The sequence below is a fragment of the Hipposideros armiger genome, unplaced genomic scaffold (assembly GCF_001890085.2).
Source record: "Hipposideros armiger isolate ML-2016 unplaced genomic scaffold, ASM189008v1 scaffold_70, whole genome shotgun sequence".
Classification (NCBI taxonomy): domain Eukaryota; kingdom Metazoa; phylum Chordata; class Mammalia; order Chiroptera; family Hipposideridae; genus Hipposideros; species Hipposideros armiger.
Genome location: NW_017731420.1, coordinates 4,725,573 through 4,735,336, shown reverse-complemented (window position 1 = coordinate 4,735,336; position 9,764 = coordinate 4,725,573). Strand labels below are relative to the sequence as shown.

The window sequence follows — 9,764 nt, the reverse complement described above, 5'->3', positions numbered from 1 at the left end:
AAAAATCTAAAATGTAAATTGAAGTATAAAATTATCTTGCTGCCATTCATGTAGCTCTCTCACAAATTGATATCTGAGGACATATGGCCCTTTCTTTACTCGTTTTTATTGTGCCTTAAGGAGTCACATGCCTCAAAGACATAACATGATTTTTGCCCACAAGGCGTTTACCGCCTAGCAGAAGAAGAGCAACATGGAAGTGCATTAGGTGTCATGGGTGCTCTGATTTAAGTCTGTTCACAGCACAGCTGGGCTGCAGGAGAGGCAACCATCCTTTTTACTTGTGTGGTGGGAGTGAGCAGACAATTATTCACAGAAGAAGTGAGGTTGGAGATACCATGCATTGGTTTAAAAACTTTTATTGAGTGTTAGGCACTGTGCTAGCCTCTGGGGATAAACGTTGGACTTGAATCATCTCTACTTCACAGAGGTGAATGCCCATTGAGGGTGATGGTCTTCGAATTAATAACCACAAAATAAACATTACCATCATTTGTGATAAATGCAATAGGGGGAAAAACAGGCCACAGTGTATGTAACAGAAGGGCCAGGTTTTCTTTTGGGGAAGATCTCTCTGAGGCAGTCATGTTGAACCTGAGACCCAACCAATGAGCTCAAGTTAGACAAGTGAACAGTAGTTGGGAAAGGGCCTCCAATGTGTGGAAGTGACTACCTTGAGGAGGGAAGCAGACGGAAGTGGAGGAGGGAAGTGCCAGGTGAAGAGATACAAGGGACAGACCATGCAGGCCCAGGATAAGGAATCTCATCTTGAAAGAAGCAGAATTATTACATGGGCCTTTGGAGGGGGGGCTGTGTGGAGGGTTTGGTTGGTTAAGACATGGAGACCTGAATATCATGGAAAATTGTAAGCAATTTGACAAGGCTGGAGCATAGGGTCTGAGGGAGGATGCCATATTGAATTTTGTGTTCGTCCTATAAGCAGCAGGGAGCCATTAAAGAGTGGGTATGAGCAGGGGAATGACAGATCAAATGTAAACTTGAGACAGATAAATCTCAAGGATGGTTGAATTAATTGAAGATGGCAAAGGATGGAAGTCCCTTCTAGTAGGTAGAGGATGAAGGCTTGTCTAAGGCGGTGGCTGTAGAGGTGGAGAATAGGAGACAAAGATGCTCAGTAGGCAGAGTCTATAGGATTTGATTGATGAGAGGAGAAGAGGCAGAGTATTAAATGATGGTCAGGTTCCTGGTTTGTGTGATAAGTGGAAAGGGATAGCAAGAGAAGAGGACAATTGGGGCAATAGATGATGAGTGAGATTTGTACTAGATAAGTGCTAAGTGCTTGTGGGAGATCCAGCCTGATGTTACCTAAGTAACTGATGAGTTAATGTTTTCTGAAGTTGAAATTCCCTCTGAATAGTTTTGATATGTTAACATGGTGTTTATTGAGAGAGTTGGAAGCATTCAAACTACTCATAAGGGAATACTTGCATTTGACAACTGACAGATTGCTTTATTCTGACTTCCTCATGAAGACTTATTTTTTTGTGTTTGAGAGACATTTGACTTTGTCACAGTTCTGAAAATATGTTATTTCTGATATGTTTAGATGGTGGGCTTTCAAAAACAGTTAAATATTACAACTAGGCTTGCTGTGTTTTGTTTTTTCCCCATTCAGTTTTCCCTTAATATACAAGCATAACATCTGGCACTCTTCTTTTTAAGGCCTCTGGGGGAAAAAAATGCAGCAAGGATAATATTTAGCACTTGACAAATCATCCATTTGTAATATTTTCATCTAGAGTTGAGTTTGAAGCTGCCTGAAACAGCCACGTCAGGAGCAGCACTGTGTAATGTTACAGAGGAACCACTAGAATTCCTAATATGGTGGAGCATTCTTGAGATGCATGGAATAGCCCATTTGTATGGTATCATCTGAGGTGGGACTGTAGTTATAACATGTCAAGGCGCCAGGATGACAAGATGCACAGAGCACAGCTTTTCTGTTATTTGTCACACTACAGCCCTGTTGGCTGATAACAGCAGTTCTTCCTTCTTTGCTTCATTTTTCAATGGCAAATCCTTGGGCTCTGAAGTGAACAGTCCCTTTCCCCGCTGAAAGTCATATATTCTTAGAGTTGGAGGGGACTGAGATAATGATCTTAATCTAAACCCCTGGCGTTTTGGCAGATGAGAAAAATGAGACACAGAGAGGCAAAGCTACTCGGCCGTAGTCACCCAGCTAATCACTGACCTCTCCAGCCCAGCTCCACTCCGTCTAGTTATTTGCCAGAAGTTAACGAGTCTTTCTTCACTTTCTAAAGCCTTTTGGAATTCATCTAACTCTTTTGAAAGAAGAAAAGACATGTTTTATTAGGAAAACTTATTTTTGTTTTTTTTCCAGATGGGTTTTCGTTCTAGCACAGTGTGAGTCCCCTCTATTCTGAGAGAGCTTTCATTAGAGAGTGTGGCAACTCTCTAATGGCTGGTGCTGCCCAGCTGGATGTCTGTATAACAGTTACAGCGCAACGCCTTGCACTTTGGAACATAGCGTCACCTGTAAATTCAAGAAAGGATAGATGCTAGAAACTGGTCAGCGTATCGCCTGGGTCTTTTTAGGGCGGATAATCCTGGGAACTTTCTTAGAAGCAACCATGTATCAAAATTAAACTTTCAAACGGATCCTTGATTCTTGAAATTCAAAACCTCACACCTCTGTCCTAGGACTGAGCACCTCTGTGACCCTGAGGGCCTGTGGGACTTCACTGCCACTGGAGGGTGGGTGTGGCCCAGTCCAGGGAAAGAATGGGAGTTTTGAAAATGACTGTGAATCAGGAGAACGCATGTGGCACTTATCGGTTACTGTGTCCGCTTGCTGGGGAAAGGATTCGGGAGCCCTTTCTCAGGAACCACAAGGTCTGCTCAGTCCTAGCTTTCTCTCCATACTTTTCTCAACATAAAATCACCTTTGTGGTCTGGTGTGGGGTGGTAGGCGGAGCAAAGCATTGCTCTGGATCGTCACGTTGTCTGCTCAGAGGCTTTAAAAAGCCAAAAAAGCCTTTTTCTCTGCTCTGGCTGGAGCGTTACTTCTGTGAGGCAGTGGACACGGGCAGGGTCCTACTCCTGGAGAAAGGAAGGATCCCAGGGGATAAGACGAGGAGCGAGACACATCAATTACCTGCTCGAAACTGACTCACTACATTTGTAAGAGCTCAGTTAAAGAAAAACAGGGACTGCTGAGTGCGATGTGCTCGATCTGTGCTGTTTCCAAGGGCAGCAAACGAGTACCACTCTCCGAGCTAAGCCACGGTATGATGCGAAACTGCATCCTGATCGATTTGCCTAAACTTTCTGGCATAAATAGAATTTTTTTTCTTGCTGTGGCAAAGTTTGATAGTGTACCCAAATGGTCATAGAATATTGGAGCTCTGTGGATACTCAGGGATGATCTGTGCTGGATAATCTGTCCTTTCAGACCCGTTCTCCACCCATCTCCACAGTTCTGGGTCCTGGGACCACATCAATGAGCTTATCTGACTTCTGGCTTCTGTGTGGATTTGGCTAATGGGAGGTACCCACTTCACTATCTTTTGGTGGTTTCCTTAACCTGGTTCATGCTTTGTAAATAATCCCCCGTATAAAAGTTCCCATTTGTGTGTGTAATCACTTTCCTGCTGGGACATTGAACTGATACATCATCTAATCTTATCTGACCATTTTATAGATGTGGAAACTGAGGCACAGAGAGGCCCACTGGACTTCCCAGTGGCTTCCCTTCCCTCCCCCTTTTCCCAGCCAATGTTGAGTATTCACAGACTGAGACCTTGAGGCCTTGGAATGTTGGACTGGGGATGAGGAAACCTCTGGCACGAGAGTCTGCTCTGCTCTAAGGTGATGACACATTTCTAAGGAACTTCTGTTTATTTAAAAACTGTGTCCTTCAAAATTGTATTTTATGTGGTGTATACACACCATGGAATATTAATCAACTTTGAAAGAAGGTAATCCTGGACGAACCTTGGTGACATCATGCTAAGTGAAATAGCCAGTACTGCATGATTTCACTTATATGAGGTCCCTAAAGTAGTCAAACTTGTAGAACCTGAAAATGCTTGACAGGGGCTAGGGGAGGGGGAAATCTTTATTTAATGGGTATAAAGTTTCAGTTATGTAAGATGCATAAGTCCTAGAAATCTGATGTACAGCATTTTGCCAGTAGTTAACAATTGTATTATATAGTTAAAAGATTGTTAAAAACGCAGATGTCATTTTTTTTGTATTTTTTTTCCACAAAAAAGAAGCAAAAAAAATGTATTTAAGTAGGTCAAAAAAGTAGTTAGGAAGAGTTGTCTCCATTGGGAGGACGCTGTGCATGGGGGCATGGCTGGGCCAGTGGAAAGTGAGGAAATGCCTTCTTCTTTCAGGGTGGAAGCACTTGGTGCCGGGGCTTGGCTAGGTTCCCCCACCCTTTTCTCAACCACTGCCTTGTGTACCCATCCCCACTCCAACATGTGAGGAGTCAGTATTTCTAGTCATGTCTCTGACCATGAGTGAGGGGGTGTGTGTGTGTGTGTGTGTGAGAGAGAGAGAGAGAGAGAGAGAGAGAATATGAATTTGCATTCTTTCTTTTATTAATTTTCCTAAGTTCTCTGAAGAGTCTTTCCCGACCTCTCGTATTCATTGATTCTCAGACATGTTTTCTTTCTCTCACATTTTAATACTTTGATACCAGATGGGTCGTACAGCTGAAAGCAGCTCTATTGGCTGTTGGTCAGGTGGTAGTTGCACCTGTACATGTGTGAACTTGGTAGTTCCGTTGCATGACAAGACAACTGAGACCACTATTGTTTCAGCCAGAGATCCATTTGATGGTCATCTGAGGAGGGAATGTGAGTCCTAGGTGCTGACTGAAATCTTCTGCTGATTCCTATTAGTAAGATTTTCTTGCTAGCATTGATGTTTGTGGAAAGGTATTGGAAGCTTAGAAGAAAAATCCCAAATACAGAACTTGAGCACTCTTGGAAGAAACAATGTATCACTAAAGTTCTTGGTGGCACCTAGGACAATAGTGTGTGGAAAAACATAGTCATTGGATCCTGCATCAAAAGTGATTCAACAGAGTGGGTTCTGAATGGGATACCTAAACCAAATGAAATTGGAATACTTAACCAATTTATTTTATATTTTTCATCTTTATGTATCTAATAAAATCCATGCCTAAATAAGGCGAGTAGAGCTCTTTCAATAATTATAAAATAAAAATTCTAAATCTTAGTGTTGTATGACAGTTTAATTTGCAGCCATTTTTTCTTTCTTATTGTTATATAAAACAGCATTGTCTCTTATAATCAGTGAATTTGAAAATCATTGAAATATGGTAGTGAAGTAGGAAGTCTATCAAATGATTAGTGTGAATCAAAAGATGAGTTGGAAAGCTAAGGACTGAGGAATGAGTTTACTAATTCTTTTACTCAATAAATATTTATTAGGCATCTACTGTGAGACCAGTGTTGGCCTAGGCTTGAACCTACAGCAATGAACAAAACAGACATGATCCCTGGGCTCACAAGGAAGATAAGACATATTGAATAAGTAGTTGCATGTATGATGTGACAGCAGAAGACATCAAGGCTTCTTTATTTTTTTTAAAATTTTTCTTTTGGGGGGCGGATTGGGGAAGGGGAACTGTGTTGGGGAATTGGGGAAGGGGACCAGCCAAGTTGTTGTTCTTCAATCTTAGTTGTGGAGGGCGCCAGTCACCATCTAGCTGCCTGTTGGCAGCTTGTGGCTTCTAAGCTCAAGGTGCTGTGTTCAATCTTCGTTGCGGGTGGGCGTAGCCACCATCCCACATGGGAGTTGAATGCGGCAGCCTTGTTGTTAAGAGCGCACGCTCTATCCACTGAGCCATCCGGGTGGCAGCTCAGCTTAAGGTGCTGAGTTCACTCTTAGTTGCAGGTGGGCATAGCCATCATTGAACAGGCAGTCTTGTTGTTAGGAGCATGTGCTCTCACCAGCTGAGCCATCCTGCCACCTGTTGGCAGCTCAGTGGCATCTCAGTTCGGGCACAGCTCACTGGCCCGTGTGGGAATCCAACCGGCGGCCCTGTTGCTCAGAGCTCGAGCTCTTAGGCTAACTCTTAACCAACTGAGCCACTCAGCTGGCCCTGTAAAGGCTTCTTTAGAAGTTTAAATAGGGGAGCTTAAGATGGTCAAGGGGAACAGACAGCCTGACTGAAGAAGTGGCAGTTAAGAGGAAAAAAGAAGGACAAGTAGGAGTCAGTCAGGAGGAGGTGAGTGGGGAAGGGGGAAGGTAGTCCTGGCACAAGGAGAAGTGTGTGTGAAAGCTGGGAAATGGCAGGGAGTGAGGAGCTGAACGCAGTCTGGTGTAGCTGGAGCACTGACAACGGTACAGAGATGAGAGACAAGTCTGGAGAAGTAGGTTGGCATCATATGACAAAGGGCCTTAAAAGTCATGGCAAGGCTTGGCCTTTATCCCAAGAGGAAGTTGTGGAAGGAATTTTGGGAGGGGTGTGGTGTGTCATGCTCACATTTTATTAGAATTATCATTCTGGCCGCCGTGCAAAAATGGAGTGCTGTAGATCAAGGGCAGATGAAGGGAGGATGGCAGTAGTCATTCTCTCCTGATTAGAGGAATGGAAGCTGGGGTGGGCAGAAGATATCAAATGATGCAAGGGAATCTGGGCGCAAGCAGTCGTCCCCATCACTGATTGCATTCCTCTGATATCATATCCTCAGATCCTGAGAACCTAAGACAATAACTTTCTTTGTTTTTGACAGAGTGACTTCTGACTTGAGCCTGCAGTGTGCTTTGAGCGATCCGCCACCAGGTAAATACAGAAAACGTTTTCCTCAGTTATTTATAAACAACGCTTCTCTCCCAAGATGCTCTAAGACCTAATTCTAGCATTTCATTTAATCCTTGCAGTAGCTCTGTGAGTTATGTGTTATTTTATTTCCATTTTATATATGAGGAAATTGAGACACAGAGAGTTTTGGCAACTCGATCAACATGCACAAAGATGTTAATCACAGCATAGATTATAATTGCCAAATAAAACAAAACAAAGAGGACAGAATCTAAATATCCAATGTAGGCAAATTTTATTAAGTCAATTATGGTACATCACTTCATGAAGTTACTTTAAAATAGTCTGTATCAGATTAAGAAATTTCTCTTCTATTTCTAGTTTGCTATAAGTAAATTAGCTTACCTGGATGTGAATTTCATTGAATGCTTTTCTAATCTACTGAGATGATCAAAGGATTTTTATCCTTCATCTGTTCATAGTAATTTACATTAATTTATTTTCTAATGTTAAGTTGCCTTGCATTGCTGAGATAAAACCAACTTGGTCATTATGTATTATCTTTTCTAGACTTAGCTAGACTTAGTTTGCTAAGTTTTAGTCCTGAGATTGGATAAAATTTTCCTTTCTGGTATTTTTCTTGTGAGGAATGGTTTTCAAAATAGTATTGGAATTACTTGCTACTTAAATGTATGGTGGAATATGAGAGAAAAATAGTTTAGGCCTGGTGTTTTCTTCGAGGGAAGGTTTTTTTACCTACTGATTTAATTTCTGATATATTTAGGTTTACTATTTTTTCTTGAGTCAGTTTTGGTAAGTTTTATTTTTGGTTATATATACACATTTTTGTTGGGTATGTATATGGTGGTGGTGGGGGGGCTCTTTGGGTCATGGGGTTGGTATATGTTCAGCTTTAGCAGATACTATCAAATGGTTTTCCAAAATGGTTGTATTAATTTAAAAACTTACGTGCCATCCAGGAGTGTATGAGGGTTCTGATTTCTACATATCCTTCCCAATACAAAGTATTTTTGATTTTTGTTTATTTTTCATTTAAACTGTACTGGTGGGTGTGAAATAGTATATCATATTGCAGTTTTAATTTGTATTTCCCGTAGACTAATAAAGTTGGGCACTTTTTCCTATGTTAATTGACCATTTGATTATTTTGTTTTGTAAAAAGCCTTTTCAAGTCTTTAAAAAAAAAATGAAGTGCTTATTCAAGTCTTTTGGAAAAAAACTTGGGTTGTCATATTCAAGTCTTTCTTATTGAGTTAAAGACATTTTAAATAATATGTATTTTTAATTTGAGGCCTTCATAGGATATACAGAGGATGCCAATATATATATATATATTTTAAGAAAGGAAAAAAATGTATTAAAATTACACTGATGGTAACCACTTTGAGTACCTCTTATAATTGCTGAAATCAGATGTGACTTGTTCATCTTTTGCTATCGGTATATATTGTGTATTACAATTTTAATACGTTTTTTTTCGTTAAAATGTGTATAAGTTTTTTTGGCACCCGCTGTATATTGTAAATACTTTTTAGTCCTGTGGTTTACCTTTTCACTTTATTTTTATGAGTATAAATTTCTTTAAAAGAGTATAAATTACCTATTTTTTCCTTTATGGTTAATACCATTGTATTATATCTTATATAAGAATCTTGGCCTTATTTCAAGATCACAAAGAAGTTTTATGTTTCCTTCTGAAAGCTGTATTACTTTACTTTTATGTTTTGATCTACAATATATCTGAAATTGGTTTTATTGTGTATGATGTGAGTAGAGGGTCAAGATTTTTTTTTTCCATGTAGATACACATTTGACCAATTACCATCCTTTTGCCATGGCGCTATTTGTCTATTTGTTTATTTTGGTTAGGTTTGTTGAGATATAATTAATACACAATAAAATTCACCCTCTTGAAATTTATGGTTTGATAAGTTTCAACAAATGTATGTAGTCATTTAACTACCATCACAGTCAAGATGCAGAACACATCTAACCTGAAAAAGTGCTCCTATGTAGCAAATGTACTCCTACCTCCAACCGTTGACAACCGCTGATCTGATTTCTGTCCTAGGTTTTTTCTCTTTCAGAATATATCAATGAACTCCTATAGTCTGTAGCCTTTTGTTTCAGACTTCTTTCACGTAGCGTAAAGTTTTTGAGATTCATTCATGTTGTTGCCAGTACCACTAGGTTTTTTTTTTTTTTCATTGCTGAGTAGAATTCCATTGTTTGGATATACCACAATTTATTTATCCATTCACCAATTGATGAACATGTGGGTTTTTTACCGTTTGGGTCTATTATGAATAAAGCTACTATAGTCATTCATTAATAAGTGTTCGTATGAATATATGTTTTAATTCTGGGGGGAGTAAATTACTGGGAGTAGGATTAATGAGTCATATGGTTAAGTGTAGCAAGTACATATACTTGTATATTTGACATTTGAAAAATCCCTCTAGTTGTTTTCAAATGACTGTACCATTTTGCATTCCAATCAGCAATATAAAAAATTTTCATTGCTCCAGAGCCTCTTTATCACTTGCTGTTATCAGCCTCTGTAATTTTGAGTTGGTCTATAGTGTTATCTCATTATAGCTTTAATTATCATTTTCCAATGATTAATGATGTCAAATATCTTTTTCATGTGCTTCTTTGGTGAAGTGTCTGTTCAAATCATCCGCCCATTTAAAAAATTAAGTTATCTATTTTTTTATTATTTAACTATATAATAGCATATATTCTGGGTAAAAACCCTTTATCAAATGTGTGCTTTGCAAATGCCTTTTCCCAGTCTGGCTTGTCATTTATACTCTTAAAAGTGTTATTTGAGTGGTTCAGTTGGTTAAGAGCTCACTCAAGAGTTTGAGCTCTGAGCAACAGTGGTTCGATTCCCGGCCTGAGCTGAGCAGCCGCTGAGCTGCCAACAGGTGGCAGGATGGCTCAGCTTAAAAAAAAA

General features: G+C 39.8%; 1 long non-coding RNA gene across 2 annotated transcripts in view; it reads left to right on the top strand.

Annotated features, from left to right (window-relative positions):
* Positions 1 to 9,764, top strand: part of LOC109382804 (uncharacterized) — a 278,663-nt gene that overhangs the window by 134,531 nt on the left and 134,368 nt on the right. The window contains exons 1-2 of one of the 2 annotated variants that reach the window (XR_002123987.1): positions 3,772 to 3,849; positions 6,756 to 6,805. This is a non-coding gene — a long non-coding RNA (uncharacterized LOC109382804). Of the gene's footprint in view, positions 1 to 3,771; positions 3,850 to 6,755; positions 6,806 to 9,764 lie in introns of those variants that run through there. The other variant, XR_002123986.1, reaches the window with a different exon arrangement.